This window comes from Adiantum capillus-veneris, chromosome 6 (genome assembly GCF_014529385.1).
Source record: "Adiantum capillus-veneris isolate H3 chromosome 6, ASM1452938v2, whole genome shotgun sequence".
NCBI classification, from domain to species: domain Eukaryota; kingdom Viridiplantae; phylum Streptophyta; class Polypodiopsida; order Polypodiales; family Pteridaceae; genus Adiantum; species Adiantum capillus-veneris.
The window spans coordinates 119,139,391-119,146,607 of record NC_140936.1 but is presented as its reverse complement, the minus strand read 5'-3'; the positions used below and the strand labels follow the sequence as shown (position 1 = coordinate 119,146,607).

General features: G+C 42.3%; 1 long non-coding RNA gene across 1 annotated transcript; it reads right to left on the bottom strand.

Annotated features, from left to right (window-relative positions):
- Positions 1-3,750: 3,750 nt before the first annotated feature.
- Positions 3,751-5,641, bottom strand: LOC147456158 (uncharacterized). The gene is made up of 2 exons (XR_015188433.1): positions 4,531-5,641; positions 3,751-3,962 (listed from the first exon to the last, which is right to left on the bottom strand). It is a non-coding gene; the product is annotated as an uncharacterized LOC147456158 (long non-coding RNA).
- Positions 5,642-7,217: the final 1,576 nt, after the last annotated feature.

Sequence of the window (7,217 nt, the reverse complement as noted above, 5' to 3'; positions counted from 1 at the left end):
AGTTCCATCAATTACTTTGTATTGATCCCCAATATTTTATTTAAAAAACCTAGAACTTTTCCAGATGAATTTCTATTATAAAATCATGAACCAATCATATATAGGTTGCATTCTCCCTTGACAAGAGGCATACTTTTTCCTTTGATTAGCTAGCTTTTGCTAACTAACACACGAAACAAGAATTTGGAGAGAAATATTAAATGCTTTGGCTTTGTATGTTGTTCATCCTACTCTAAAAAAACAATATCGTAAATAAAAAGTGAAATAAAATTGCAAGCGAGTCACAAACGCGAGAAGAGAGAGAGAGAGAGAGAGAGAGCTTTGGTGCTATTACATACAATAACAACAAATTAGGACCATGTAGTAAACATAAGTAGAGCAACAATACAAAGTAGACAATAAAGAGGATTAAAAACGTTATTACCATGTTGATACAATGTGATTGCTTTGTCCACCCATACGCTGCCAAGGTAGAGCTTAAATGGCAACTAAGACAACAAGATAATAACACATACAAACAATAGGGTATGGATATCCACAACATTAATTACTTTGGCACATGAAAATGGCCTCTTTATAGTGGAGTGAGCAGTAGGCTAATGTGTACATGCATGCTTTGGGCGACAATGACTACATCATCCACAGCTACCCACTCAAGCACTAGCCATTGTCCAATTGTCCAATTGTTTACTTGTATAGAGTGCTCACATACTATGCCATCGAAGGGGATATCTAAGAAATAATCCCTCCCAAAATTTGAACGAACTTGGACTTACGCTTGTAGCAATGATCACTTTGGTGTTCAAGTCAAAATCACTTTGAAGATATGTATTCTCCTTAAATTGGAGGCCTCACTAATGTGCAACATATTAAAAAAATCAAATACATGATGAGAGGTGAACCTTGAGTATATACTAATAAGTTGTCTGGGTTGATTTAGCATGCACATGAAAACAAAGATTATCAACACCCCCAAGGGAACATATTTTGGTGTTGTTCTTGGTCAATTGAATGAGATTTGGGGGCCGACAGGGGGACCAACTTTCCCCTCTCCTAAAGAGGCTACTCCTCCAAGGAAAATAATACATCTTTATGACATTGGGTACTATGAAAAAACATCACATACAAAGAAAGACAAAGAAGAGGCCTAGTTGGCACTCATACCAATGAAAGAACAAGTGCACTCTTACACACCCTAAGGCTTCATGAAGAAACCAAGCACAACCATCATCTCTGACTGAATTTGGAAAAGCAAAAGCTCTACCCAACCAACTCTTTATAGCAACTATTCAGGATTTTATATATAGGACTCCTTGCCATGTGTGCATCTCCAATATAGGAAACCATCTAGCCCCTTTTCCTATAGGCTCCTAGAAATAGGAGCCAGCCCTAGCAACTCCCAATATGGAATCACATTAAAAGTTGCCCCTAAATCTATGATTCAATCCACCAACTCTTTATAGCAACTTTTTGGGATCTTATATATAGGACTCCTTGCCATGTGGGGATCTCCAATATAGGAAACCATCTAGGCCCTTGTCCTGTAGGCTCCTAGCAAAATAGGATGCGTACTAGCAACTCCCAGTATGGAATCACATTAAAAGTTGCCCCTAAATCTATGATTCAATCATAAAATTGGATCAAGAAACCTTTTTTAAAGAGATAAAATAGGATTCAAGTTTAAATTAAATACCAATAGTGTCAATTTCCTCTATGTTTGGATTGAACCATTCTACTTGACTCTATTAATACCACTAAGAGAACAAGTGCACTCTTGCACACACCCTGAGACTCCATGAACAAACCAAGCACAACCATCATCTCAATGTGGATTTGGAAAAGCAAAATCTCCACCCAACGAACTCCTCATAGCATTTAGTTGAAATCTTATATACAGGAGTCCTTGCCATGTATGCATCTCGTAGTATAGAGAGTCCTCTAGCCCCCTTTCCCATAGACTCCTAGCAATAGGACACATCCTAACAATTCCTAATGTTGTCACATGATAAGTTTCCCCTAAATCTATAATTTAGTTTTGTAAGAACTCAGTCAAGATCAAGAAAGCATTCTTAAAGATAAGAGTACTAACAATGTCTAATTTCTATCTTTGTGCTTTACCTTTATTAGTGAGGCTAAATGTTTGAAATTATGTCACTCATGAGAAAAAAAACTGCTAGCAATAGGTTTCTACCGTACAAAGAAGCTCCAAGAGTTATGCATGAAGAAAATTGGTAGCATGTCTACACATCTGAATGGGTTCAATATACCAAGGACTTTAACTTTAATGGTGAGGTACGGTTTATTTACTTGGTATGTGAAACCTTACCTTCATGAGGTATGTTTTGCATAGCCATAAGTAATTTAACACCAAAAGACACATTGGTAATTGCTAGCCCTTAGTAGTTTGCTTGCTAGAAAGATTACTTGCAAATCTTTTGAGCCACGTAAAGGTGGTGATGTTTATGTTGCTCATTTTCACAAGCAAAGGGTCGCACTCATGATCATGGTAAGTTCTCTCCAGTGCCAATCAGATGTGGTAATGCAAAATCCGCACTGATGATCATGGTAGGTCCACAGAGTGAAAACACTAGTAAGTTTCATAATTCTATGCATGATGTTGAGTGCTGCTATGTAACAAACAGAAACAATAAGAAGAATTCCATTTATGACAAGAATTCTAACATTTAGACCAAGGAAGAAGCACAGATTGAGAAATTTAATGTGGTTAACATACATGATTGGTTAAGGTGATAGTGCAACTATGGATAGAGTTGTATCCCAATTCTCGTACAAGTTTTCATGCATGCCACAAGTAAAGTTCATGCTTATTGGAAAGGCTATCATGTATTATCAGGTTTTGCATAGTTAACACTAGAGACATTCAACAAGTACTCTTAAATGGTACATAATTGACACTACACAATGTTAAAGAGACATGTTCATGCATTAGCAAAGAGCTTAATTTCTATGGGACATGTTCATGATTTCATTACACAACCATATTTGGAATTCAACCTTGGTTATCATAAAGGGAAATTAGGTCATGCTCAAGGGTCAAATGCACAATTCACTATTCCATGGGTGCAACGTGTAAAAGACAATGCTATTGCTATAGTGAAGCTTCCATATACTGAATTGTGGCATTGTCGTAACTAGGCCAAATGAGCCAAAAGGTTTAGGAGGCCCATGTATTGAATTGTGGCATTGTCGCAACTAGGCCAAATGAGCCAAAAGGGTTAGGAGCCTACAAGATTAAGGCTGGACGATGGTTAAGAATATCTCAAGCAAGATGGTCGACTTAAATACGGAGAGATAATTTATTACATCACACACCAACTCAAAATGGGTTCTAAAGAATCGCATTTGAGGATGTTACCTCTAAAACAGTACAAAGTTACAATCCTAGAGATGTGCCTTCCAATGGCAATGCTGATGACCAAGTAAATATCAGTAGTCAAACATTGAGATGTTCTATGAGAACCTCACATGCACTTAAGCGATTTTAATCATGTGTTGATTATGTTATGATGGCTGCCTGCAATGCACTATCTTGTAGTGGTGCGTACATTTGAGATGGTTCTATTAAATCTCACATCCACTGAAGTGGAATCAATCAAATGTCAAATATGTTATGTTAACTACATTGAATTGTCTTGCTACCAAGGAGCTATGCAAATGGATAACAAGTTAAAGGTGAGCACGTTATGCAATTTGAACGACTCAATTGTGAACAATGAGACTTGGAATCAATTGTGAACAATGAGAATTGGAATTTACCCACTAGAAAGAAAGTTTACATTGCAAATGAAATTACAAGCTAAAGATCACATCTACATATAAGTAGAGGACTAGATTAATTGGTATGGAATTTGCTCATTGGAATGTCCCCATAGAAGAAGCAGGTACCATGGTACCCTGGCTTCGATATTCGAGCAGTCATCCGCTAAACTACATAACTGCCCCTTGAATTGCAATGAAAACAACATTCAAAAAGTCATCTTCTACTGTCCTTTGATTACATTCTACATTTAAAAATGAAGCAAAGGCATGCCACTGAGAAAAACGATCTGTATGAAAAGCCAGCAAACCAAAAAGCTACAAGAGATGATCTCACAAAGACGAGACAATCTAGTAGGCATCCCATTTCCTGAAGCCTCAGCGAGAAGTTCATTATAAGAAGTGACCGCATCACTTACAGCAGAGGTATCAACAGTCAAAGGTAGTCATCATTGGCCACAGGCCGCATGGGATGCTAAAAACTCGGTGAGGGGCTTGCATACATGTACCAACACAGAAAACCTCTCTCTCTCTCTCTCAGTCTCTCTCTCTGTGTGTGTGTGTGTGTGTGTGAGTGTGTAGAGTATCACGTCTTGAGTACTCAAGACTCGTAGGACAGATCTTTTGAGATTGCTCTCTCTCTCTCTCTCTCTCTCTCTCTCTCTCTCTCTCTCTCTCACACACACACACACACACACACAGGCACGCACAGAAAAAGTAGCAAAAGAAGGCAGACCAGAGGAAATCGCTTGCCTCAGAGAGAAGATTAGTTTCAAGTTGAGCACATCCTTTAGCATCAGTGCTTCATACTCTCATCATCGGTGTGCAGACACTGTCGACGAAGACCGCAGAGACATGAAGAAGAAGACCACGCTCTTGAGAAACCCTACACTTCTTAGCAAATCAGATGATGCTTCGGTCCACTTTAATGGACTTGTGATGCCTCACACACGTCCGCCCGGGCGTGTGTGAAACCGAGGTGGCAGAAAATGATTGGTGGAAGAATGCGTCCATTGCTCCGCGAAAACACCTGGAGCAACATCCCCCCAAACATGCGGCCGGAGGAAGAACAGCTTTTTTAAAAAACCATAAACGCGGAGAATTGTATTAGAAAAGAACGGTATGGGGTACCCAGCTGTAAAAAGCGATAAAACATCCCCTCAAAAGCGAATCTTCGTTTTCGAGCGCAGACGATAAACGGAGAAGGGCTTACAGGCGAAAGAAAACGGAAGGAAGGGGTTAGGCCAGTGGCTTTTCTTTCTGTTTTCATCTCTCTCTCTCTCTCTCTCTCTCTCTCTCTCTCCACGTCCGTCCACCTATGTCTCCCTCTATTTGTCAACTCTGTGCTGGTAGAGTTCAACGCAGGAAAAGGCTCTTGAGGGAGATGAGAGTTGAGTCGATTACACATGATGGGGAGCGGATCAGGGGTTGTTGAGAGAGAGGAGGGGCCCGGTTGCATGGCGGGAGCAAGGGGGACGGGAGGTGTTGCAGGCAGAGGGGCTGAGAGAAGGATCAGCAAGGGAATCTTTCAAGCATCCCCCAACTAATGGAATTTTATTAAAGTCTTCCCAGTAGGGACGTATTAGTGGACGTATTTCGCTATTTTCTGAAATGAGTATGTCCTACTCATTTCAAAAAATAGCGAAATATGCAAAATCTTGCGAAGATTCTCTTTCTCATCAAATAGCAAAGAAAGCGAGCAAAAAGTAATGGCGTGTAGCAACAGCGAAGAAGGAAGTCAACGGCAGAGCCAAGCAGGGCGGCTCCCAACCCTGTCGCGATGCAGTCTCGAGAGGGAAGCAAGCTAGGCGGGAGGGTTCGCGACAGAGCAGGCTGAGAAGTTTTGTTTAAAAAAATAAAGATTTCTCATGACGTAGAGTGCACAAGAGCCTCCACGGCGAGTCGGCTTAGCTCAAAGAGCTATGCTTCATGCTGCAAGTCACGGGTTCGATCTCATTTGAGGATATGAATTTTGGAGATTGCATTGTTCAGAGGGAACCTTAGAAGATTCCAACCAATAGAATTAGAAACGCACCAATATAAGTAAAGGAAGAGAAGTTACATCGGTAAGCTGCCGATAGATTACAAGGAAGAACAGTTTGCTGCAAGTCTACCATCGCCTCGTCTGAATAGTGCAAGAGTAGGGGTGGACGATTTTAGAAAAAGTGGTGGGGAAGGCAAATGTGCAAGCGATGCTTTGGTGAAATTGAAAGGAGATGAAGGATGATTGCACGGGGTAGCAAATGGCGGCTAGCAAAGAGCAAGAGCATTTTGGCATGTGGCTCTCTCCCGCTCTGTCTCGAACTCTCGCTCTCTCTCTCTCTAAGGCGATGGGCGGTGGCTTGTCGAGCTCTCCCCGTTCCATATAGTTATCTCTGCTTGTCTGTCCTCTGGCTCAAGCTACTGCACGGATACTAGCATTTAGAAAAAGTGGTGGGGAAGGCGAATGTGCAAGCGATGGTTTGGTGAAATTGAAAGGGGATTGAGGACGATTGTAGGGAGTAGCAGATGGCGGCTAGCAAAGAGCACGAGAGCATTTTGGCACGTGGGTCTCTCCCGTTCTCTCTCTCTCTCTCTCTCAGGCAATGGGCGGTGGCTGCCGACCTCTCCCCATTCTATATATAATCTACTAATCCGTCCTCTGGCTCAAGCTACTGCAAGAATAATAGCAGTTGGAGCGTGGAAGGTGGGGTAGGGTAGGGTAGCGTACTCTCTCTCTCTCTCTCTCTCTCTCTCTCTCTCTCTCTCTCTCTCTCTCTCTCTCTCTCTCTCTCAGGCAATGGGCGGTGGCTGCCGACCTCTCCCCATTCTATATATAATCTGCTAATCCGTCCTCTGGCTCAAGCTACTGCAAGAATAATAGCAGTTGGAGCGTGGAAGGTGGGGTAGGGTAGGGTAGCGTACTCTCTCTCTCTCTCTCTCTCTCTCTCTCTCTCTCTCTCTCTCTCTCTCTCTCTCTCTCTCTCTGCTAGATCTTTAAGGTCTCTTGGGATAGTTTCCTACGATGTTAGAACTCTCTTATTCTTTTCTCTCTCTTACACGCAGAGCCATGGGAGAGAAGGGGCTCCAAGATGCAATCACGTAATGCAGGATGTGTTTGCTATGTCATGTGCGCTGCAAACAGGTTTCTTGCAGGCATGGGGTAGAGGGAGGATGTGTGCAAGGGGAGGTAGAGGGGGGATGGATGCAAGGTGCTACGGATGAGCAGGGCAAGGGAGGGCGACATCGGACAGAAAATGCGGGAGGGCGACAAAATTTGGGAGGAGACATGAAAGGGGATATTCGGGTAGCATCGATAAAGAAACATGATTTCTTTATTGATATGCCAGTAAAGTAGAAGGAAGAGTAAAAAGGAGAGAGTTGTTGAGAGAGGCCAACAAGTGTTCTGAGGGGGCGGGGGGGGGGGGGGGGGGGGGGGGGGGGGGGGGGGGGGGGGGGGG